Source organism: Mixophyes fleayi, chromosome 9, assembly GCF_038048845.1.
Source record: "Mixophyes fleayi isolate aMixFle1 chromosome 9, aMixFle1.hap1, whole genome shotgun sequence".
Classification (NCBI taxonomy): domain Eukaryota; kingdom Metazoa; phylum Chordata; class Amphibia; order Anura; family Limnodynastidae; genus Mixophyes; species Mixophyes fleayi.
In genome coordinates this window covers 20,387,341-20,414,473 of record NC_134410.1, presented here as the reverse complement: position 1 = coordinate 20,414,473, position 27,133 = coordinate 20,387,341, and the positions used below count along the sequence as shown (strand labels likewise).

Sequence of the window (27,133 nt, the reverse complement as noted above, 5' to 3'; positions counted from 1 at the left end):
CTGTAAGCTCCAACGGGGCAGGGACTGATGTGAGTTCTCTGTACAGCGCTACAAAATTAGTGGCGCTATATAAATAAATGGTGATGATGATGAAGACTCCATATAAGCGGCATCTATTCATGCCTCTAAATTGGCATTACATCATTCTTACAATCTGCTGAATAGGAGTCATCATCGTGTTGAACGTTTGTACAGAGATAAAACAAATGACTAGCCATGTGACAGACCTGGAAAAGGTAAGCGACATTCGTGCACAAATAACCATTGAGCTCCAAATTACCTCTAGACAACGGCAAACTCTGCTTATAACCAAGCACATGCATACTGAAGCTATGGATAACAGAGGACACGAATGCAACCTTGAGGATCGGAGGCTTCCCAGGGTCAGTTATGATTCCTGTCCCAGATCTACACTTGTGCCAATATCTTGGCCCTCAAAAAAGTGAAACGTGTTCTTCCTTTTCCATATTTTTGATAATCTAACGGGATGTAGTTACTTTGTCGACAATGACCATGTGACATCCAGACTGTTCATTGTCGACAGACCGTACCCAATCCAATCTTAGAACCTGCCAAGAAGGCTTCACAATTTTCAGCCTTGGTTTTAATTTAGCGTATTACCCAATATTTGGTATCTATTTGGACTGATTTTTTATCCTTTCTAAGGATTGGTTGGAGACTTCTCTCCAAAAAGAAAAACAAAACATTCATTGACACCTGAGAGAGCTTTAGGAATACCCTACCTGCTTCAATAAAGGAAGAGATTTGGAAACGCTTCCATCAAACTGTTTGGTATCAGACGAGTATTTATAAACATGATCCACCAATTTATTTCTGATTTCCCCCTAGAATGGGACTTGCCCAATTTTGGTCTCCCCCTGCCTCAGATAAATGACAAGAGAGATGATAACTAGATTGCTTAGTAACATTCAAAACATAGGTTAACCTCAATGGGTTAAGTGATGCACGGTAAAAAGTAACACTCACTTTTGCTTGTGTCTCTATGGGGCGCGAACAAAAGTGAGCAGACAATTCTCGCGGCTGTTCCGGGACACTACGCGGCAATTTTTTTTTTTTTACAATTGAATCTGCCCCTATAAAGGTAATAAAGGTAATAAAAAACTGCTGTCTCCGGATACACAGAAAATTAGCAGCTATGTAATCAGAAAGGACACAATACGTTCTTTGTTTCATCTATTCTGTTTTCTATTGAGAGGATATCAATGGACACGGATTACCATTGTTAACGTTATCTTTATAGGATGTATTGAAAAATCCCTTACACAATGTAAGCGGATATTATCCATATTCACGCTAGTAACTATTGTCAATATTATCGACTTTTGTATTACAAATGACATGAAATATTGTGAAACTGCCGTCCCGAGTTGTAAAATGAATATGTAAAGTGTGAAGTGCTGCAGTACAAGAAAAATGGGTTTAAAAAAAAATAAAATTAAAAAAATTATAAATAGATATCATTTATAAAAAAAAAATAAGGGGTCCATTTAACATTGGTGGTGAGAATAATTTTGTATCACTACATACCGCAGCAATCCCAAAATATCCTACCACTGTTATTTATGAAACCAGGGCTTGTCAACGTATGACCTGCCGGTGCATGGCGGGAAGTGAGGTCATTGGCTATCCACGCTGGGAAGAAACTGCTCCATACTTGCCAACTCTCCCTGAATGTCAGGGAGACTCCCTGAAATAGGGGTGATCTCCCTCACTCCCTGAAGAGTCTGGCATCCTCCCTGATGCTGAGCCAGTACAAGACGTGGTTGGCTTCGCCATCTGTAGCATGATGACACAGTTCAGAAATTGTGTCCTATGTCCATGTATTGATGCTTATGGAGGTGGCCATTTTCATGGAGACCAAGATTTAATCAAAGACTGACCGGTAAGACAACATGACTTCAGTAATGGAGACAGAAATGTAAAAGACACTTCAGCCTCTAGAGATTCATTAGCTGCTTTTCTTTAACACATAGTTGCCTACTCCCCCAGAATGTCCGGGAGACTCCCGCATTTCTGTGAGACTTCCCAGGCTCCCGGAAGAGCAGGGCAACCTCGCGGTTCTAGCCCCCGTAATAGAATAGTGGCGGGGCTTAATGACACAAATATTGTGTCATTTTAGCCCCGCAAAATGATGCAATTCATCAAGCCCCACCCCCGCACGGCCACCTCCCCCGTGATCTCCCTGAAGTCAACGAGGAAAAGTTGTCAAGTATAAATAAATTTAAAGGAGAGCTGCGATTGCCATTCTCCAGAGAAAAACAGCTGTTTTTGGCTTAGTAAATAGACCGCTTATACATTAAAAAATGCCTTTTTCTTTGAATAAGGCATTTTTAAAATAATTTGAATCTGTTATCTCCACCCTGAGAAGGTGATAACAGAACAGGTATTACAGTGGCACAAATACTGCTGCAATACTTGTTAAATACTCTTCCCCATGCAATCTTAGTACACACTGTTCATTGTTTTTTGCGACTGTTAGGAAAAACATACTTTAATTATTGTTATCTTACGGGTATGGGGTCTCCCAGGCTGGGGACTATATAAAGTATTACCAATTACCTATAGCCAATGGAAGCATCCATTTTGTGAGGTGAACCAACATTCAACGTAAACAGTGACATTACTGAAACATGTCACACAAAATGGCTGCCGCTGTGTATGTATGTGTGTGTGTGTGTGTAGGCAACTAATCCACTTTAATGACAATCTTCTGTACATAACTCCTCTCCTGATCTCCCGATCCCTTTTTGCCATTACACAAGAGACACAGAAAAACTGCTTACCGTCTGCAGACAATCCTCCGAGCTTCTAAATTAGACTGTTAAATAAATGAAATTCACTGGAGCATAATGGTGGGGATGAAAAGAAAACATTATAGCTTGAAATGGCTTCCTCTCTCTTCTAACATTTCTGTTCAGTGAAAAAAGTCTGCAATTGTGTATTTATTGTATGTTCTGCCTGTCTGGAACAATAAAACCACAGGAGAGAGCAGAGACAGAGAAGCGATTGTCAAATAGAGGCCGACGCCGCAGCGGTCTGCGCTATACCTGTGACTTGTAAACCATAAATGCTCGGCGAAAATGCCTGTATTGTACCTGTGAGCTGTCTGGTATACCTGTTAGCATTTACTAACCTGGATTATGTATTTACATATAAAAACAGAACTAAGACTAAGGGCTATATTTACTAAACTGCGGGTTTGAAGAAGTGGAAATGTTGCCTATAGCAACCAATCAGATTCTAGCTGTCATTTTGTAGAATGTACTAAATAAATGAGAACTAGAATCTGATTGGTTGCTATGGGCAACATCTCCACTTTTTCAAAACCGCAGTTTAGTAAATATACTCCTAAAGCTAGGCACACACTGGAGGTTTTTCAGCCAATTATCGGGCCAATCACCCAATAAACGACTGCTCGGTCACATATCACGTTAGTGTGTATACTTACACGATGAATGACAGTTGTTCCAAAGTGTCGTACTGTTTAATAATCTCATTCCAAACACCTTCCGATCATGTAGTGCCTATGCACTCACGATCACGATCTCCGTAGAGTAAAGAGAGTCATGGGGCTAGATTTACTAAACTGCGGGTTTGGAAAAGTGGAGATGTTGCCTATAGCAACCAATCAGATTCTAGCTTTCATTTATTTAGTGCATTCTACAAAATGACAGCTAGAATCTGATTGGTTGCTATAGGCAACATCTCCACTTTTTCAAACCCGCAGTTTAGTAAATATACCCCATGGTCTTTTCAGCCAATGCCGGCAATGAACAAGTCCTGGTAACTAAATGTAAAGAGTGCTGTTGATGAAATAATTTGTTTGTTCATTCGTTTCAGAATCACAGAAGCTAACAAAATTCGTTATGACGTGTGGGTAGCTATAACAAGGCGGTTTTAATCGGTCTGACAGGAATGAATTAATGACTATTGTGCTGTCATTCTCAAAACGACTAGAGGACCAGATGAAGAGCACAGATCTGAAGGTAAATCGTGTGTAGTGTGTATTCATGAATCGCCCGACCGATCGGACCTTCAGTCATAGGTACAATCGTTGTAGATAACAGCTTGGTCTGAAAATTCTCCAGTGTGTACCTAGCTTAGCAGTTGACAAATTTATCTGTTGCTGCAGTGTAAGCAGCGGCTGTATGTTCTCCTCTTTATTAAACACACCTTCTTTAACTTCAACACACCTGGACAATGTCCCGAATTATCTGCTGCCCGAAAGTTACGGACTCAGGACAACAGTAAAAGAAAGAAGCCAATGGAGTTCATAGTGGCCAATCGGACAAATTACCAGCCATGAACGTTTAAAGTGAAGATGCTGCCAATAAAGAACCGTACGTAGACATACACATGCCAACACAAGAGGCCAGGCCTATTCCACTCCAAGATGACTGATTGAAGATCAAAGAGCCCCATGTGCCATCTCCCTTAGCATAGACGAAAACCAAATTGTGCATATATGTAAATGTTAAACTGCAAATGAGGTGGGGTAAGTGCTACAGATAGTGCATGAAAGCGGAAATCTCAGCAATAAATTGAATTTAATAAGAAACCTATGTCAAGCTAAGCTGATTAAGGGCCAGCACTTGCAGGACTACACATGGGAATCGTAGAGCATGTATACGGCTTTGGAGAAGAAATAAGAGACTATCACGTTGCAGTGATTCTACTCGGTGGTCTCCCAGATAGCTATGAAAAACTAGTGACCACCAGAGCCGTAACTAGACAGTTTAGTGCCATGGACGAGAAACAACACTGGCACACCCCCCCCCTTCCCCCTCCCCACACACACCCCCCCCCCCCCCCACACACACACACGATTCTGGTAGAAGCAACACTAGGCACCTTTGGCCATGGCACACTGCACTGCCATAGGTAAGGCTCTGTTGGTACATCAGTTGCCTAAGGAATCAGAGGTAGGTACTGCTGTCTATACTACTCTACCTCACTCACCCCTCTTATCACTAACCAAATACACCGCCCACCAGATGAAATACATCACCAAATACAACACTATCCATCACTCACTGAAATATTCCTTGTTCACCAGCACTCCCTGTTACCACACCTTACCCACTAATATGCTTCCAACCACTACTTAGCACCAAACCTCACCCACTAAAATACCCCTCGCTCACCACCACTCCTAAGCACCATACCCCACCCACTAAAATACCCCTCACTCACCACCACTCCTTAGCACCATATCTCACCCACTAAAATACCCCTCACTCACCACCACTCCTTAGCACCATATCTCACCCACTAAAATACCCCTCACTCACCACCACTCCTTAGCACCATATCTCACCCACTAAAATACCCCTCACTCACCACCACTCCTTAGCACCATACCTCACCCACTAAAATACCCCTCACTCACCACCACTCCTTAGCACCATATCTCACCCACTAAAATACCCCTCACTCACCACCACTCCTTAGCACCATACCTCACCCACTAAAATACCCCTCACTCACCACCACTCCTAAGCACCATACCTCACCCACTGAAATACCCCTCACTCACCACCACTCCTTAGCACCATACCTCACCCACTAAAATACCTCTCACTCACCACCACTCCTTAGTATCATACCTCACTCACTAAAATACCTCTCACTCACCACCACTCCTTAGCACCATACCTCACCCACTGAAATACCTCTCACTCACCACCACTCCTTAGCACCATACCTCACCCACTAAAATACCCCTCACTCACCACCACTCCTTAGCACCACACCTCACCCACTAAAATACCCCTCACTCACCACCACTCCTTAGCATCATACCTCACCCACTAAAATACCCCTCACTCACCACCACTCCTTAGCACCATATCTCACCCACTAAAATACCCCTCACTCACCACCACTCCTTAGCACCATACCTCACCCACTAAAATACCCCTCACTCACCACCACTCCTAAGCACCATACCTCACCCACTGAAATACCTCTCACTCACCACCACTCCTTGGCACCATACCTCACCCACTAAAATACCCCTCACTCACCACCACTCCTTAGCACCATATCTCACCCACTAAAATACCCCTCACTCACCACCACTCCTTAGCACCATACCTCACCCACTAAAATACCCCTCACTCACCACCACTCCTTAGCACCATACCTCACTCACTAAAATACCCCTCACTCACCACCACTCCTTAGCGTCATACCCCACCCACTAAAATACCTCTCACTCACCACCACTCCTTAGCACCATATCTCACCCACTAAAATACCCCTTACTCACCACCACTCCTTAGCACCATACCTCACTCACTAAAATACCCCTCACTCACCACCACTCCTTAGCACCATACCTCACCCACTAAAATACCCCTCACTCACCACCACTCCTTAGCACCATACCTCACTCACTAAAATACCCCTCACTCACCACCACTCCTTAGCGTCATACCCCACCCACTAAAATACCCCTCACTCACCACCACTCCTTAGCACCATACCCCACCCACTAAAATACCTCTCACTCACCACCACTCCTTAGCACCATACCTCACTCACTAAAATACCCCTCACTCACCACCACTCCTTAGCACCATACCCCACCCACTAAAATACCTCTCACTCACCACCACTCCTTAGCACCATATCTCACCCACTAAAATACCTCTCACTCACCACCACTCCTTAGCACCATACCCCACCCACTAAAATACCCCTCACTCACCACCACTCCTTAGCGTCATACCCCACCCACTAAAATACCTCTCACTCACCACCACTCCTTAGCACCATACCTCACTCACTAAAATACCCCTCACTCACCACCACTCCTTAGCACCATACCTCACCCACTAAAATACCCCTCACTCACCACCACTCCTTAGCACCATACCCCACCCACTAAAATACCCCTCACTCACCACCACTCCTTAGCACCATATCTCACCCACTAAAATACCCCTCACTCACCACCACTCCTTAGCACCATATCTCACCCACTAAAATACCCCTCACTCACCACCACTCCTTAGCACCATATCTCACTCACTAAAATACCCCTCACTCACCACCACTCCTTAGCACCATACCTCACCCACTAAAATACCCCTCACTCACCACCACTCCTTAGCACCATACCTCACCCACTAAAATACCCCTCACTCACCACCACTCCTTAGCATCATACCCCACCCACTAAAATACCCCTCACTCACCACCACTCCTTAGCACCATACCTCACTCACTAAAATACCCCTCACTGAATAGCATCCTCTGCTATTCATTCCTCTTGAGTTTTTTTGTGATCGCTGCCTTGTTATGTGGAAATGGTTATGAAAATATTCATGGATAAAACATAATTAATTTTTTTTTACTATATGCAGCTCTGAGACTGTACAAGTTCGGGCAGAGAGCGGACTGCAGACCAACCACCAGCTGTATCAGACACCAACACACCAGTACAATAGGGTGACCAGCCATGAATAAATCTCCATAGAAAGTGCTGGCCCCTATTAACCAAAACCAGCGCCTTTCAAAGAAAATGTATCACACACTGGAGCTGGCATGCCATCCCAACCCAACACCCTGGACGGTGGCACATATATCGCATTGCCCTAGATAGGGTACCACAGTGTACATAATACGTAATAATACAGTGTCTTGTATTATAAATGACCTACGGAACACTATGTTTAAGCATTTATCTAGTTATATCTATGTGGGCACAGCACATGGGTCAATAGTCTTCTACAATTAATAATGAGTGTATACTTAGACAAGGCTCCTGTATGAGTAGAAGGATACACGTTATTCTAGGCTATTGATTAGGTTGCAAATGGATTATATACAGTGGACACAAATATATATTACATGTATAATTTATACACATACTGTTAAGGCTGACAGCAGATATCATAAACTCGTAGAACAGGCAGAAGAGGTCTTCACCTATAGCAGCCGCCTTTCCCGTAGAGCTGAGTGTGCTCACAGGTACTCGGATGCCCCCAGGTTTTAAACTCAGAGTAGTACAAGTTTATAATATTACCGTAGCGCAGACGAGAGCCAGGTGGTAGCAGCAACGTAGTCTGAAAACAGGACGAGGTCAAAAGGATTCTAGCAGGCAGCGGTAGTGAGGTCCAGGCAGAGGTCAGGGCTGGCAGCAAAAGTGTATCCAGGTAACAGGCAGAGATCAGGGTCACAAGCAATTCAACAAAGTCCAGTAAGCAAGCCAGGGGTCATACACAGAAGAATCAATAAAAATAGCTAGGAGCAGATAAGTACACTGAAGCATTGAACTATAACCTGCTCTCCCTGCCTAATATACCAAGAAGGACTAACAACAATAGAGGGTCATGGAATAATTACCATTCCCCACCTGGGAATGAATGACTCATGAATTAGCGCACGCGCCCGGCAGGTCAGCTGGCAGGGTCTCGGCGGTGATAGAGAAACGTCCCGACCTTCGTCATGGCGACGGCCAGGGGCGAAAACTGGAAGTGACGCCCCGGTCATGATGACGACGGCAGGGACACATCAGTGGGGCCACAGCAAGTCGCGCTCGGTGCCTGAGCCGCGGCGGCTTATAACACATAGATATAGGCGGCGCTCTAAGGACCCGTCAAACAATTATAATAATTAAAAACAATTCATCCAATACAGAGGGCAGAACCAGAAGCTGCAAATATGTATCATATAAATATAATATTTTATTCAATAAATACAATGATTAGATAAAAACAAAAACACAAGAGTACCACTTATACAAAAATACATGAATTTGGAGCTCTAACTATACCCCCAACATAAAATATACATGAACAGAATGCTTATACATACATACTTACATCTATCCTCTTGATATAAAGACTTCAATTGATTCAATAGTTTGTAGTATTATTATACGTTAAGTTCAGTTACAGCGCTTAGTGTGCCCATGTTTTCTGCTCCCCATAGCTCTGTTCCTCTAGCACGTTCTCAGTGTACAGTGCACACCTCACTGCCAGTAACGCGGATCCTGCTGCATAGCTGATTTGCAGCCCACAGGAAGTGATGATTGCTCTAGTTCCTGTATTGCAGTTCGGTGCACTGCTGCCTATGGCACCGCCTGGGCACCTGGGGGTTTGGGTCTGGGCAAATGGCGTGCGGCCGTGACGCCCCGTCGCCATTGCGCCCTGTGCGGTCGCACCGGCCGCACCCCTCTCGTTACGGCTCTGGTGACCACACTTGATGGTCCTCTAGACCAGAGGCTCATGTTAGAATATGTGAAAGGCAAGCTTGTAGATGAATACAAATGGAAAACAGAGAAGGCAAGCAACGGCAATGTGCCCTGAGCAGATTGGGGCGCAAAATTGGGAACTACAGTAAGCAATGTGATACACATGAAGGGTTTGTATGCAAGAACCATCTAAAAAAGTCATCTGTCAACGTTGGAAAGCTACAATGAATCAGCTGTAGAAGTAATCAGCAATGACCAAAAATGCTATGAAAGAGGGTGACAACACTTTAGTGTTTAAGTAGCTAGTATGCCTTTAACCCAATTATGGGTGCGTCATCAAAGCACGCTTGATACACAGACTTCAGAGACATGAGTCATATGACTAACAATAAAAGCTTTTCTTCCTGACCAAAGTAAAATGTAAAGAGTCGCCATGGCGAATTAGCAGAATATGACCTTAGAAGGAATTGTAGAATATATATTACCTTCACTGCCCAGTCTGTTACACTCACCAGAAAGATATTCGTAATAATGTACTATATGTGTTTGAGTCTTGAATGCGACGGCTCGTCAGTGAACATACTCACAAAGTAAGGCAATGCTGTACATTCAATGATATTATCACAAAATGTAGTCACAATCTTGCAGAAAGAAAAAACACTGATGAATTGTACTAGCTGAAAAGCAAAGATGCAGAACAAATCACCAAGCAGGATTGCTACATGCGTTACATCCATACAGTATATGGAACCATTGTCTGGGACATAGGAACCCTTAAGAAATACAGAAGCTAGCTAAAGAGCAGCTCTCTACTGGTATCCAGATTAAATGGAGCTGCAAAATGAAATGCATTAGCTGCCTGAAAGTGCAAGGAAAGTCCGAAACACAGCAGTAGCAGAGCTGAATATATTCTGTACGTGATACATACGGATTTGTGTAGACCAATGAGCGTTTAAACCAATGAGCGTTCAGACCCCAGGAAAGAAGTAACTAGAGAAACTCAAAGAGAATTTTGCTTGAGAATTCAACAAGTTTGGCAGCATGTCAAAGATTCTGGGCCTGATTCATCTTCAGTCAGAAAGCTGGGTGCACACTACAGAAAATTACTGCAGATGCGATTTCTGAAATGATTGCTCTTCATCTCCCATAACCATCTGCTGGAAAGATCTTGACTCTGCACACTCTATAGAGATCTGCCTAGGCTTCTGGTCATGAGTGCATACATGCTTCCAGATTTGCCCGACTTCGTTCAATCGCCTATCGAGATTTTTAGGAACTCTCAGGAACGTTGTGGCTAATTGAATCTCTCCCATAATGTGTCAGGGAAGGGACGGGGGCTATGTTACTATAATGTGTGTGGGAAAAGGGGGGTGGTATTACTGTACTATAATGTGTGAGCGAAGGCAAGGGGGTATGTTAATATAATGTGTGAGGAAAGGGGGGCTATATTGCTGTAATATGTGAGCGAAGGGGGTGTGGTGTTACTATACTATAATGTGCGAGAGAAGGGAGGGGGGGGTATGTTAATATAATGTATTAGGGAAGGGGGGGTCTTAATATGTGAGGGAAGGGAGAAGGTGTCTTAATATAATGCGTAAGGGCATGGAAGGGGGTCTTAATATAATGTGTGAGGGAAAGGAGAGGGGTCTTAATAGAATGTGAGTGGTATTTTATTTGTGGGGTGATGGTGGGACAATTTAATTTATTGGTTTGATATTTAATAGTACGACCTATTAATTTAATGCTGGGGTGGCTTGGCAGGAGGGAAATAGGTTTATTTATTAAATGGAAGTACTATTAATTTAATGTTGGGGCTGGTTGGAGAGAAATCGATCCATTTAAAAAAAAATAAATATCTATTTATCAAATGTGAATACTATTATTTTATTGTTGGGGCTGGAGGAAGACCTCATTATTAAACCTGGGTGCTACTGATTTAACGCTGGGTGGGGTCGGAGTTTTTTCAAATTCCATTCACTTACACTTTCCAATACTGCCCCCTCTAAATTTCCCCTTCAACCACTGTGTGTTCAGTGTATACTATATACACTGACACTGATACGGAATATAACATTTAAGTATTACATCGAGTACAATGAGGGGTACTGCGGCATTGTTCTTGCGACATAAAAACAACTAGAAATAATTCCCTATAGGAGGAAGTGGAAACCAGCTTCACATATTAGCAACTGTGGATAAATAATGTATGTAGCTTGCCAATCATAAGGATTCTTTCCCTGGGTTCTCCTATAGTTCTGGGACAAAAAAAGGGTTAAAATAAAACCTACAGACACATTAATACTGCATGGAAAGCACTGACCAGTGCAATCCTGCTGTTTTCATTTCTCATCCAGAGATCATAGCGAAGAGACAACACTGATTGGTACACTTAATTGTGCTGCTGAATGCAGAAGTGTAAGACGAAGGCTGCTTAGCGACAATGGCCCAGAATCCCCTCCGGTATATTCCGCTCTTTGAAAACGGAGAGCTTGTGCTTTGAAGACAAAATTTTCAGAATGCAATAATAGAGAATGGAGTGATGACTCTTTCATCAATCCTTCCCATCTGGCAGATGCGCCGTCAGCCCTACCCTTGTACAAAGGAGAGTGAGGCCGCGTGCGAGTGGAGACTGCTGAGAGTGACCTCAGAAAGGAGAACGTTTAATTAGTGGATGCCAAACAGAGACAAGGTAATGTACAATGAAGAGGTGGTTGAATCCATCACACCACTGATTACAGACGCTGTACCGCTATTGTAACAGGCTGTGACCATGTGATCCCAGCGTATATTCCTCAAGTTAGCGTTAGCGTTTTTTTATTTAGTCCCATCTGATTTATGTTCTATTGATCACACAATGAGTGGAGCTTTAACGGAGTTTGACATGAGGATCATTGAACCATATAGTAAAACTGACAGATTGTGTACAAGGAGGTTACAGAAAAAAAAGATGATAGACAATGGGGTGTATTTACTAAACAGCGGGTTTGAAAAAGTGGAGATGTTGCCTATAGCAACCAATCAAATTTTTATTGAATGTACTAAATAAATGACAACTAGAATCTGATTGGTTGCTACAGGCAACATCTCCACTCACTTTTTCAAACCCGCAGTTTAGTAAATATACCCCAATGAGCGCAACATTAGTCTGAGGCTGAAAAGAGCTTCTTAAAAATATTAATTGTTGCTAATAATCTATTTTTCCAAGTCCAGCAGGGCCGCAGGGATACCTTGCCTGAGACACCTCCTAACCTCCTCCCCCTTCACATGGGGTTCAGAAGATACTCACCACTGCCAATGTCTTAATGTTGTGATTCATTATATCAGGTCCCGCATCTGCCCACGTCCTAGTGAAATGGGCAGATTTCAAGCATCCATGATGTGATTCTCCGGGAATCGCATCATTTTGACCCCCCCCCCAACCCCCGGTGGTAAAATGATGCGGAGGGGCGGAGCCAAAATAACTCGATTTGCAGAGCCCTGTCCCCTAACGTCCACCTTCACAAGAGACTCTTCAAACGTTGGCAACTATGAATATGAAGGGGGAGTCAGATTCAGCAGGAGCTCCTTTAAATCAAAATGGCTCCCGTTATAGAAGCTTTGTTTAGGAGATTTAAAAGTTGACTATAACAGTTCTTTTTGGCTTTTCGTAACGCAGTCATATAAATAAATGGGGGGAAATTTAATTGGCCGCGTTGCTTTCAAAACTAACGCGGCCTGCGCACTATTACCTTTCATATGGTAATTTTAACCCGGATTTCTGCTTGCGGCTCCCTAAGCCGCGAGCAGAAGTCAGCCTTAAAGATTACTGTACTAACAGTAATAATGCGCACTATTACATAGCAACGGTAATATTGCGCAGACCGCGTTACTTTCGAGAGTAAAACGGCCAATTGAATCCCCCCTATCTCGATTTCTTGTTGTAGACACAGTAATGTGTTTTGTGTGGCGATAAAGTATACTTTAAAAAGAAAGATGACCCACACCAACAAAGTTTTTTTTGTTTTTAATACCCAAAAATCCTTAGTTGATGTTTTAAAATCCCAGTATTTCCCTTATCCCTAATATAGTCTATATACAACCCTAGCGTGGGGAGAGTTATGCCTGTCCAGGATGTGTAGAATAGGGTCTAGATCAGTGTTGGCCAACCTGCGACACGCCAGGTGTTGTGAAACTACAAGTCCCAGCATGCTTTGCTAATATATAGCAGCTTATTGCTGGAAGGATATGCTGGGACTTGTAGTTTCACGACACCTGGAGTGTCACAGGTTAGCCAACACTGGTCTAGATTATGAGTATATAAGTGACACTGAGCACTAGGAGTCACCTTGGCAGCTTGATCCATCCCGACAAGTCATTTTTGAACCCTGACTGATGGACCCACCTCCAAGACTATTCGACGTGTCAGGATGAAGCTAAACCAGTGTGATTCTTGCTGCTGTCAGAGGTGGGTGGAGAACGCCGGCTTAGCCGCCTGCTTATGATTCTACACCTGTACAGAAAACCATGGTCTCTTAATTAGTTCAATTCACAGGCAAATGTTACAGATTAAAAAAGAAACAAGACTGAGCAAGATTAGCAAGAATGACATCAACCCGACAGCCTCATTCCTGAAGCTAGTTTGGCTATCTTCCAAACCTCAGCCCTTGCTGTTCCTTCTTCTATATCCTCTGTCCCCCACGTCAGCGCCCGCTGCTCTCACCGCAGACATCTGCTTCTTGATTGGAGAACGAGCTCTTTCATTTCATGCTGGCAGTAGGATATGGTGGAAAAGATCAGGACTTTTTCCATGCAGGGGTCAGGCTCAGACCATTAATTATAAAGAAAATAACAAACTACCGACGCCTGTTTGCCTCTGTTTACAAGCATACGCACGGCTCTGATACATACTCGGTGACAGAAAAGCTGTTTCCTAATTAGATTTTTTTTTTTTTTCAGATTGTCGAGCTGCCCAGCCATGTGCAAAACTGAGGAAATCTATTCTCCCAGGATGTAAAAGAGACGTTCCATGTCCTCGGTCACATGATCCAAACTGGAATCAGCAAAGGACTCTTGGCTGGGGGAAGCGGTAGTGCTGGAGGGGGACCACAGCGCCTAAGGGAGCCAGGATCACACTCCTGCACTCAGCCCGTCTCTCCCGGTCTCCTTGAGGAATGTGAAAACTCCAAGTGAGCGCAATGTCTACAATATGGATATGCCAATAAATAGACGAGTCCTAAGCGGAACTAGCCGTGTAAAATTGGATTAAGACCATCAAACATCTGTCAGCTGCGTGTTTGTTATATTCTCCAGGCTCAGTCATTGATTCCATTCTATATTGTTTGCCGATGGTAAATGTCACTGAGGTTTATTTACTAACAAAGTGCAAATGTGCAGTAACGGAGAACAACTGATTTGGCATTTGCTTTAATTGAGGGTCATTTTACAAAGTGGAAAAAAAACACGTGCGTATATTTTTGGCACGAAATTTGCAGAAGCTAAAATGTTATTTCAGTCTTATCTACTCTGGGCCTGGGTTATTAACGAAAGGGAGGCAAAAAAAAGGAGTAAATGTTCTCCGGGACAAACCATGTTACAATGCAAAGGGTGCAAATTAGTTTATTATTTTTCACATAAGTTAAAAATTGGCTGTATTTACATGCAGCACACAAATACTTGATAGCTGTATTTGTACACTGAAATTTCAAGTTGATCTAGGACATGTTCTATACCAACTATAAATCTTTCCCCACATTTTAAATTGACCTCCCCCTCCAATGCAACATGGTTTTGCCCAGGTGCAAAGTTACTTCTTTTTTATGCTTTGCTCTCTTTAATGACTCAGGCCCTATGAATTTAGGACCATCCCTTAAATTAACTTTGTTTCCATTGTGCTTATAAAATACTATTCAGTTGGGTCTCATTTATGTCTTAAATGAGTCGGAGGAGTGAGGACTGTCCTTTTTCCATGTAACATATTAGTATTATTGTTTATTATATTGCTTTAGGTTAACCTATAATATATTTTGTTATATAAAATGCACTTATATGGTCTTGATTAAAATGATGTTTGATCAAAGACACAATTCAAGAATTGCAAAGATGGTTTTGCATGAGCAAAGCGAGAGATCCAGAGTTTGTTAGGTACACTCTAGCTGTTGAGATGATCATAGGCAAACCGAGGGGGGGGGGGGTTCCTAGTGCCTGGAAACCCCCATCCAAGCCTTGGGCAGTGTATAATTGAGGTGGCTGGACCCTGCTCCCGCTTCACACAGCTCTGCTTGAAATGGGAGAGCTTCGTGGACCTAACAGTAAGTAGTGCACGCAGCATTGCCCATGTATATTATGGGGATAGGAAGAGTTGGAGAGCAGCCAAGCACTGTCTAAAATTATAGCCACGCCCCCATGCATGCTGGTCACGCCCACTGGTTGCGTGGTGTGGAAACCCCCCTCTACAAATCCTGCGTTTGCCCCTGATGATAGACGGCAAAACTCAACGAGTGGGCGATCGCCATGGTGGATGAAGACTATGAATTTTAATGATTTATTAAAGTTTAATAATTTATCAAGAAAACAGAAATATTTAAATGAATGAAAGGGGTGGTCCTAAGATGATATTAGGCTGATAAACTGATAGTAGGCTGGACTTTGATCATGTAATAATTTTTGGACAACGGAAATGCATTATTATATCCTGCAGGAAGACCATGTTTTCATCAAACATCTAATTCCCCCTTAACCAGTTAAATTTTACATATAAATAATATTATTAAATTGAAGTGTCTGTCAGGCCAAGAATATGTTCTAGGCCTCCAGCTGGTCTAATCATACAAATATTATCCACAGAGGATTCAGAGAAACAAGTCGAGGTGAGATAAACAGCACACGCCACTAGCTTACAAACATGTCGGTGCTATGTCATTATGTCACACTCCATGACATCTCGGTGACAACCACAACCTCCGCTAAATGTGCTGAACTCAAAGTCAAAAGGAACCGCTTTGTCCTCAAGAATGTTATATAAATACACATTGTTGTTTTGTTTCAACAGGTCTTCAAGATATTCTGAATGTCTGCAAGTGATTTATACACGTTATTTAAGATTCATAGGGCTAGATTTACTAAGCTGCGGGTTTGAAAAAGTGGGGATGTTGCCTATAGCAACCAATCAGATTCTAGCTTTCATTTTGTAGAAGGTACTAAATAAATGAAAGCTAGAATCTGATTGGTTGCTATAGGCAACATCCCCACTTTTTCAAACCTGCAGCTTAGTAAATCTAGCCCTAGGAGTTTCCGTTTGCTCTATAAGTTTTTTATTTATTTCATTATCCTCTTGGTTACATGTAGGGATTTGTCATTGCCTAATATTTTGTTTATGCATTATTATTATTATTAGTATTAATTGTATTATTATTACTATTAAAGGATAACTCTACCAAGTTCTACGAACTTATATCAAAAACAAAATTGTAGAGTGGACGGGGTGTTTGCATACCTCCCAGTTGTCCCAATTTTGCTGGGACATACCCGAATAGCAGACCTTGAAGGGGGTGAGGTTATGCAAAAAATGGGAAGAGGTTCACCATAAAGTGGGTATTTTTGGGTGGGGGTTTGTCCAAATTTCACATGTTTGAATGTTTGGGGGTATGTCCCTTCACTGTAAAATTCCTATTTATGTGGTTAGAGGTTGAGCGGTAAGCAGAGACAACAAAACGTCCTGTTCATGTGGTTAGAGGCTGAGCAGGAAGCGGACAGAGGGAGCTATGGGGTCTATTTATCAAAGTTTTCCCCCCTTGTAAGCCCCCGAAAACGTTGTTTTCAGGGGGTTTACCGGTAAAATCCTTATGTTTAATTCCAGCATCGCAGCAGATATCGGAGATATCTCCTGCTTTGCGTTTTTCTGAGCCCTCCCCATAACAGTGTATGGGGAGCGCTCAGTATCGCTATGTATGAAAGTGGGGCCATTGAAAAGTTTCTCATTTTCTACATGTTAATGTACGTCATCTGAAGCTGGCGCCATGTGAAGCTGGCGCCATCTGAAGCTGGCGTACATTAACATATCTGAAAAATTTCGCAGCTGTCAGCTCTGCTCTGAAGAGCAGAGCTGGACAGCGCATGTGTGGAGGGATCATGTGATCCCTCCCTGTCACTCATCGTACCGTTTGCCGTCCAGGATGCTAATGCGCATGCACCAAGTTTTCGGTTGGCGCATGCGCAGTGACAAAACAGAAAAAAAAAAAAGAGAAGATCACCGCAGCCTTCAAAATTGAGAAAAGACTGCGATGATCAGGTGAGTCACTTCTCAGGGACAGCAGGTTATCTGCACTGCTGTCCCTGAGTAGTTTTTTTGATACATTGGCGTTACTTTTCAATCCTTATCAAGGAGATAAGGGTTGAAAAGTATCGAGTGAAAAAAACGAAGGGTCATAAATAGACCCCAGAACCATGTGGTTTTTAAGGTTGAGCAGTAAGCATAGACAACAAAACGTCCTGTTCATGTGGTTAGAGGCTGAGCAGAAAGTGGACAGAGGGGGCTATATATTAAAACAGTGTGGTAACAATCATTTTGAATCGCTGCAAATTGAAGTGATGGATAATAAAGAACCGCTGTAATTCACCCTGCCGGGGCTTCCGGCAGCGCTATGAAGTGCTAAATGAACATGTACATAGAACATCCCCGGGTGGGGGGATCCAGCGAAGTCTGAGAGGCTTCTGCTGGATCCCGTAGGTAATGAGGAATATTTAAGAAATTGTGATAGTGCACTATGGTGCACTTACCGTGCAATCCAGGTCCCAGAGTGTGTCCCGCATATTTAAGAAGGCTGCATCGCAGCAGATATCCTGGATATCTGCTGCTTTGCATTCCTTCTCGTTTTTGGGAGCAGTCACCATTCTACAGTATGGTGACTGCTCCCGGCCGCAATCTAACAAGTTCCGGAAAAAAGTTTTTTTTTCCGTTATTGTTGTTATTATAATTGAAAGATTTCAGTGCTGTCAGCTCTGCTCCGAAGAGCAGAGCTGGACAGCGCATGTGTGGAGGGATCACATGATCCCTCCCTGTCACTCAGCACTCTCCACCGCTCTCTCTGCAACTACGCATGTGCAGTTCGAAGAACTGCACATGCGCACAGACATCTCCGAAGAACAGTTCGAAGAACTGCACATGCGCAATACCACTGTAAAGACAAATGAAGAGGACCTGGAGGACATCGCGTCCCGAAGAAGGGGGTAAGTGTGTTTTTTTTTATCACAGAAACAGCAGTTTATCGGAACTGTTGTTTCTGTGATCTGTTTTTAATAAATTTTAGAAATAGTTCAATCCTTATCCATGTGATAAGGATTGATAACTATTTTTCATTTTTGACGAACATTGATAAATGTGCCCCAATATGTGCTGTCACGGCGTTACCCTGCTGTAAAAGCTGAGTGTTATGCGTTGCAGAACTTCCCAGTCCCCATATTAATCTGTGGGGACAGCATTAAGAAATGTTAAATGGTTTATGGTAGGAGAAATCTTTGCACACCCAGCACACCCTTCATGCACGCCTGTGTCTTCATTACATAAAGGCTAAGAAATGGTGTACGACTGTATATCCTAGGATCAGTACAAGCCCCATTACAGATATAGTTCCTCCATTTGTGTACTTGTGCTATAAAAATAAGGACATTAGACTGTTTGTCAGTACATTTCTTCCACCCACTGCCTGGCATCCATTCCCGCAGGAAACAAACAAATGATGGCAGCAGGTGAGCCTTACCCATTCCCTCCGTCTTAAAACCAGTGTGATCTTTGGATCAGTTTTACATTCAGGATTAAGCTTGATGTCAATATCAAACGTCTCTAAGCTCCCTAAGGAAGGCCTGAGATCTGCAGCTGATCATGAACAGTGAGATGTGCCGGAGCGCTCACTGAACATACCATTATTAATGTGTGTGCATGATGGATTATAAAGTGTATAATTACTAGATTGTGCGTCCATGTGTGTAATGTCATATGTCTAGTCTGCGTTTGTGTTTTGTATAGGGGCATGATACCGTGCATTGTATGTGCTGTCATTACTGTATATCTCTGCATGCGAGCACTGCACTATAGGCTGTTTATATATGGAGGTGGGTGGAAACGTCACTTATACAATATCTGTTGTAGCTTCAGTTTATTTTTTCCATGCCCTAAATACAGCGGTAACCACAAATATATAATGTTTTCCATTGTAATTCTAGGAGAGAAAAAAAAAATGTTTACATTTGTCCATGTTTCTGGCTCTGATGAGAATGATTTGCTATCAGATTGCAAAATGTCAGCACTTGTTTCCTATGCTTGAGCAAAAACAATAAATAAATAAAAACTGTATGATGTATGGACTTGTTTTATATAGAGCTGCTTTTGACATCACAATTTTCCTGCAGGTGACTCACATTTCTATTGTATTCTGCTGGAGACCCCTCGCTTGTGAAGAGTACTTGATGCCCACCGTAAAATAGCTTGGGGTATATTTGCTAAACTGCGGGTTTGAAAAAGTGGAGATGTTGCCTATAGCAACCAATCAGATTCTAGCTGTCATTTTGCAGAATGTACTAAATAAATGACAGCTAGAATCTGATTGGTTGCTGTAGGCAACATCTCCACTTTTTCAAACCCGCAGTTTAGTAAATCTAGCCCCTTGGGTTTGTCTCGATAGTCCACCCAGCACACTTTAAAGGTGTATACCTACTCTCTGCTGTCGGGAGATGCTTCTGCGCTAACTATTAGTGTGCCCATACCTCCTAACTGTCACGAATTTGTCAGGATATCCAGATTCGCAGGCTGAAAAATGGGTGTGGCTTAAAAAAAGCATAGGTGGAGTTTTACCTGAATTTGTCCATTTGTGGGTGGAGTTTGGGCATAATGGGGTGGGGCATATTTTTTCCCTATATCGCAATAATAAATTTATGTGTGCCTCGGTGTGCGAAAACCTGTAAAAAAGCTTTATAAAGCACACTGTGCAAATGTGTAACATTCACATCAAAATCCAATTTGAGCCGGGGCTGTAAGAGAACGGAAGAACCTGAGAAGAACGCCAACACGGAGCAGCCCCTGAGGCACAGACAAGGGGGCAGAGTTACGTTAGTAACATATTTTATTAGGTAGCAGTGCAGATTTAAGGACGATCAAGGCATTGCTATGTTTTACCTTACAATAACAATTGGGCACTATTTAATTAAGAGTTGGAGAGAGGGGGAAGTGGAATTTTACTCATTTTACCTTCATGACGGCATTAGATACTTTCAATGGGTCGCTGTTTGCTCATTCCAGATACATAAGACACAGAAACCACAAAATGTAACTGAAAAACATAAAATCAATACATATAAAACACAAACTTGAAGGCAGCCCCAATGTCACCTTACCATCAAAAGTTATTTAATACACTAATTGGGGTGAAATGCATAGCACACTAGGAGAAATGTGCAAAATGTTAATTAACAAGAAGAGCAAGGTGGTACAATTATGGTCTGGTTGCTATGGTCCAGTAATGCAATAATAGTAAATAGTCCCTACAGACATCCAGGTACAACGTCTGTGCAAAACAATCAGGACAAAAGAGCAAATGTAAAGTGATGAGAAATGGAAAACGCGTTAATCCACGGAATTGTGTTAAATGAGGCGTGGTGTGCTGGGATCACTTTCTGCTCCATTAATGACCCATTAACTCAGTGTTAAATAAAGGTGCTTTTAGCACTTTTAAATGACAGAAACAGAGACCCAAAATGTACAACAGACCAAATAAAAGATAGAGAAGAACAAAGGCTGCATCTCTTCTCTTTGTGGAAGAGTAAAGACATCACAATACAGCCCATCCATCCATTATGACCCTTTAATCTCATTTAATTGTGTTAGGAAGAGGCCATTGGGACCTAGTTATCACACCCCAATGTGCCTAGGCTCCTCCCATCAGCATAGATTATATAGATTCCACACCCATGTCATTGGGTCCTGCAAGCTCCATAGGCATAACTTATACTTGGGACTATTTCCACAAAATTAGGACCACAATGTCCCAAAGCACTATTTGTGTATGGGCCCGCAATATGCACTTTTGGAAATTACCCGTAATATCCCTGGCTATAGTGTATATACAATATATCCAAGATGCTTCTCACTGTAGTAAAGGTTCTCTGCCTGGCCATGGAGTATATAGGAGTACTAAACCACTCACATACAGCAGGGTCAAGTGCTGCAGGGGCTATCAATACTATACATGGATAATCTAATGCTGAGTTTTGCAAGAGAGTTTCTATAACTCCCATCTCCGTACACAGGGTTACACAAAGAATAGAGTGTAACACTGATGGAGGAGAGGTCATTTCAGGCAAGCTTAATATCACCAGTGATGGAGGAACGTGCGTCCAAAAATATATATTATAAATGGAGGGATAATGTATTAGCGTTTATCTTCTATCTATAAGATGTTTTTTTCTTCTTCAATTACAAAATAAGCTATGGCCGGGACATCTACATCTGCGTTACTATAAAGAGATGAGACCACATTTCATGAAATAATAATGAATATCTGCAAGCAGTACTTATTTTTCAACTTCCAAAGGGGGCACAGTCTACTGGAAACGGGATGTGGTCTTGCTCGAAAGGGTGTTGGCTCTGTAAACTTGTACATGGTTGCGGTGAAAGTTAGGTATAGCCTATTTTGTCTTAAATTTAGGAATTTTGGCAGGTATGCTAATACTTACCTTACATGCTGTAAAATCATTGGCCTTATTGATGCATATGGCCTGATTACAAGCACAACGATACAATCATAATTATCCAGAGAATTATTGGGCATGACTGTGAATCTCGACGGAAAATGACCGCTATAGGCCTGTGCATGTCATCTTCCGATTTACATTTACAGACCCCGCGTGTTATCTGAAAATGCTGAACGTCCAAATCTCATCCAGTCTAGGCAGATACTTACATGGGCAGCTTAGCTCCAAAATCTGGTGGAGACATCGCAGTACATTTTACAGTTGAAAGAGCAGAGGACATCTCAGAAGATATTAGATCATAAATGACAGAGGGATGGATGGACATACCAAAGAAAGTCACAGTACAGGGAGCAAAGAACATCACAGGAGAACTTATTACTATAATTAAAGGAGAGGACATCTCAGAAGATACAAATTCACTTTGTGGGAACAAAGGGCAGAACAAAGAACAGAATCCCACAGTCCAGGCAACAAAGAACAGAAGCTCACAGTTCAGGGAAGAGAGCACAACCAACCATGAGAACCTAGCTCAAAACAGAGAGGACATTAGAGTGCCTGAGAAAAATTAGAATCAACCATTTTATTTGCTGGTATGCTCGAAAACTGAGCATGAAATGACAGCATATATGTGCCGTTCTCTGACGACCACCAGGCCCCGATGTGATCCTGACGCTCGGACCAAGGATCAAACGATCGGATCTGTTCCATGCCACATGCACGGCCAAATCAGAAATAGATTTTTTAGCCCATGTGTAACCTGCACAAATTCAGGAAGTTTGTCAATATCAGAACAGATATCGCTGAGTGTGAGCAACGATCGAAACATATTCTTGCAAGAAAAGACAAAAAGAAGACAACTGAGACGGAGAAAAATCTCCCAGGAAATAAAACTCACAGTTGGAAATAAAACTCACAGTAAATTGCCTCCATGAATTGACAGGTTATCTCATGAAATGTTGGCTCATAACTAAGAGGAGAAATAAAGCATCTAAGGAAGCAGAAGCTCACTGCTGTGAGAAGAAAATGACACCTCAGGAGATATCGTCTCATTGTGAGGTTACCCCAGGAGGTAAGATCACAGGTGAGACAGGAGAGGACATCTCAAGAGATGCGAGCTAATAAATAGAGAAGAGGACATCTTATGAGATGTAAATTCATTGTTGTTCCAATAGAGGACAAAAATATCTGTATACAAGTGAAAAAAGACATACCAGGAGAAAATGGCATCTTGGAAGCTATAAAGTTGATGTACATAGCTCTATTTTGTATACCATATTATACTGTATCACATGTAGATTTCTCCCCACAAGTTAACTGCTTGGTGATACAACTGCTTGCAGTAAACATACTTCTCATGGCTAGGATAGGTTTAGGTCATAATTACCAACTTTCTGACTCTGCCCTCTCGGAGGTCCCAGGGGGAGGTCAAGTGGCAAGTGCAGGGTTGGTTTAGTGCCGCAAATTGCGTCATTAAGATCGCTGTCCTGCCCACTTCACTAAGTGGGCAGGATCAGGTAGAAATGCCTGCTCTCCCTTGGAGAACTACCCGAAATTTGGGAGTCTCCTGGACATTTGATGAGAGTAGGCAAGTATGGTTCATGGGTTAGAACTGAGTGACTGTTAGGGGTAGGTCTGAAGTAAGAGAAGAAGTCATGATTAGCTCTAGGTTTAGATTGGGGTCATTTGGATGGAATGTGGGCAGGGGCTGGCTGGAAAATTGGGTAGGGCACTCAATTCCGACAGTGGAAAGGTCAGCAGTTAACCTATCAACATGAAAATGTCGGCAGACTAAATGCAGACACGTCTACTGTTGGGACAGCAATCCGCCGGAATTGGTCTTTTGATGTTGGCATCGTGATTGTCGGCATTGTGAATGTCGATGATCACACTGTCGACACTTTCAAGCTGTCCCCACAATGGAAGTGTCGGGATTCAGCCTGACGACATTTTGATGTTGACAGGTTAACTGCTGACATTTCCAGTGTCAGAATCATAACCGCATCCGGGCAAATTTTAGCCCGGGGGGAGGGGGGCGGGACTCAGCCAAGCAGCCTATTAGGAACATTGTAAAAGAAAAAATATGCAGGGGGTCCAGTGATCCAGCCCAAGCCAATGTCTCCTATCCCGGCCAGCCCCTGAACGTGGGGGGATTGGTTGTCAGGGACACTGGGCAGCAAGTGGGTGAGATAGAACAAAGGCGACCAGGATGACTGCTTCAAACAACAGCTGGAGAATACTTTTTCATAAACCATAATATGTATGATTTACAACTACATCCTCGTCTAAAAAACACAGCTGGTAAGCAGAACAAAACACGCTGTCGCAACACACAATCCTATATGTCCAGGTGGAGAAGAACACAGTGAAAAGAGTAACAATGTCCCTTCAAGCTCCAGCCCCCCATCACCTGTGGACCACCGTCATCATTAATCTAAACTTTAGCTTTTTCTCCTAAAATACTGCTGTTTGAGCCTTACAAGAGTGATGTGACATCCGAACCGTGTTTATTATGTGTATTACGTTTATTTTCCATATAATGCGCGTCTGGGTGGTGCAAATGGAGAAAAAGGTTTTGCAGTCACTGGCCTATGAGGAAATACCCCTGTAAAGTATCTCATCTTGGGGAATATAACCCCACTTTTTCCCCCTGGTGATTATATGTTGCTCTTGAGTTTGCCCATCATGCAGTAGACAAGGAACGCCTCAATGCACTAAGATCTTCCACTAGAAGACGTCAAATGTTGCATCCCCCGCTAATGCCCTTCCCGCACATTAGCACACAGAAGGCACGTGGCACACAACATCACAAAAACGCTGGAGGTCTGCACGTCAAGTGATTACTATTACGCTCACGACACGTCTCTGCAAACTAGTTGTTGATGACCCCTCCGACGCTCCGAATGGGAAGGGGCTTGGGCAACACTGCTTCCTGTATCAAGTAAGTTTTAGAAGAGAAGAAAGCAGAGAAAGCCCATTCTCTGGCAGATCTGGGAATGGACAATCATCCCTTCACTCTACAATGAAAATAAATTTTAAGGATGAATATCAAATTACAAGATCAGGTCTATTTGCCCCAAATGTGGAAGAACCTCTTGCAACATAACTGGGGTGGTGGTCTAGACAGTAGATGGCAGCGGTCATTTCTCTCAGTCATTTTATCAGGCATCATCATCATCATTTATTTATATAGCGCCACTAATTCCACAGCGCTGTACAGAGAACTCATTCACATCAGTCCCTGCCCCATTGGAGCTTACAAACTAAATCCACTAGCATACACACAGACCGAGAGAGACTAAGGGCAATTTTAATAGCAGCCAATTAACCTACCAGTATGTTTTGGAGTGTGGGAGGAAACTGGAGCACCCGGAGGAAACCCACGCAAACACAGGGAGAACATACAAACTCCACAAAGATAAAGCCATGGTTGGGAATCGAACTCATGCCTCCAGTGCTGTGAGGCAGAAGTGCTAACCACTGAGCCACCGTGCTGCCCAAGAAGTTTTCAGGTCGTATACACCAATATCGGCTGATATCAGCTTCAGTTTCACGGTGTGTGTGGCCGGCAAGTGTTTTCGCCTAGGATTCATCCTGAAGATTTATATCAAAGTCCCAAACTACAGAAAATCCGACAATGTTGCAGGTAAACAGCCAGTAACCACATAACATATTCATTTAAACAAAAATCACGTGACACATTATACACTTAATGAGGTCACTAATGAAATATAAACATAACATGACAAAAATGATCTATTATTGTATATCACACAGACATTCCTCTGTGCGCTTAACAATTACATCAGCAGGCACGGAAAATATGGCAAACGCTGACTAAGAAAAACAACTTAATAAACGTGGAGAATACTTTGAAATATTTTATATCTAACTCACGATTGTAATGTTATGTCATCAGTAATATTAATCATTTGTCATGTGACTGTATGGATTACGTCAGGAAAACCTGCAATTAATAATTAATGTTTTGAAAGCACTGTTATTCATTTTCTGCTCGCTCGTTGTTGAAAACAAGTTTTAAATGGGGTTGAGAGGTTTCTAAATAAGCACTGAAATGAATCCAGTCTCTTCCTAGTAACGATACTTTGGTACTATGCAGCCGCCATTTAGGCTATGGTCGGATACATCTGTAACAAGGGAGATCCAACACAGCGACACTATACTTTAAATTACAGCACCGAATGTTCCCGGCTGTGGGGGATTGGTGAGTCTTAGGTGATGAAAGGTAGGCATACTTCCCATCATTTAGAATCCCGAAAGCAGGACAAAATAAGCGGACCCCAGATCCACCAAACCCCGCCCATAAATTTGCATATGTGCATAAACACCACCCACTTTCATGTTTAGCCCCACCCCTTTGTGGCTTGTGAATCGGGATTCCCCGCCTATATAGGGACAGTTGTAAGCTATGGGTGGTGGATTTTAGGAAAGGAGGTTATTTAACATGGAAAATCCCTTTAAATTCATCAACTTCTATGTAGTATTAAGGGCTCACTGTTTTTCACAGAGCTGCAATGTGTTTGTAACAATGTAACAGCTACCAGTAGCTTTGTATTATGGTGAAAAAGGAAGGGAGGGGGGAGAGAGAGCTCTTAATACTATTTTTAGAACTCAATTGATAAAGGTGTACAGAAGTACCCAGGTCACCAGTATATAGATTAGAGACAACTTAACTATGCACTTATTTTCATACCAGAAGGCAGCAGAACGTTAATAACAATATATAGCACATTATCCTATTATTGATTGGGGCAGGCTTGGATAACCTGTGGCACTCCAGGTGTTGTGAAACTACAAGCCCCAGCATGCTTTGCCAATATATAGCAGCTTATTGCTGGAAGGGTATGCTGGGACTTGTAGTTTCACAAACACCTGGAGTGTCACAGGTTAGCCAACACTGAATTGGGGGGCTATGAAGTTTTGTGGTTTTTTTTGTTTTTGCTGCGCTCGCTTTTAAATGTTTTTTCAATTGTTATTTCTGCACATTTTTTTTTTCTACCGAGGCCTCAGTTGTCTCTAACTCAGCTATGTACCAATTGCACATCACCAACCATCCATATATCATGCTAGCCAGTGCCAGCCACCATAGCTCTGCGCCATACTCCAAACGTACCACTGACATGCAGGACCAGCAACCGGCAGCTTTACTGGTCTCACACACACACACACACA

The 27,133-nt window shown here is 42.6% G+C and overlaps 1 protein-coding gene across 4 annotated transcripts in view; it reads right to left on the bottom strand.

Annotated features, from left to right (window-relative positions):
- Nucleotides 1-27,133, bottom strand: part of LRFN1 (leucine rich repeat and fibronectin type III domain containing 1) — a 99,511-nt gene that overhangs the window by 53,132 nt on the left and 19,246 nt on the right. The window contains exon 2 of one of the 4 annotated variants that reach the window (XM_075186800.1): nucleotides 20,442-20,523. The exons of the other annotated variants lie outside the window; for them this stretch is intronic. The gene's annotated coding sequence lies outside the window, so the exon portion shown is untranslated. The remainder of the gene's footprint in view (nucleotides 1-20,441; nucleotides 20,524-27,133) is intronic. 4 annotated transcript variants of the gene reach the window in all.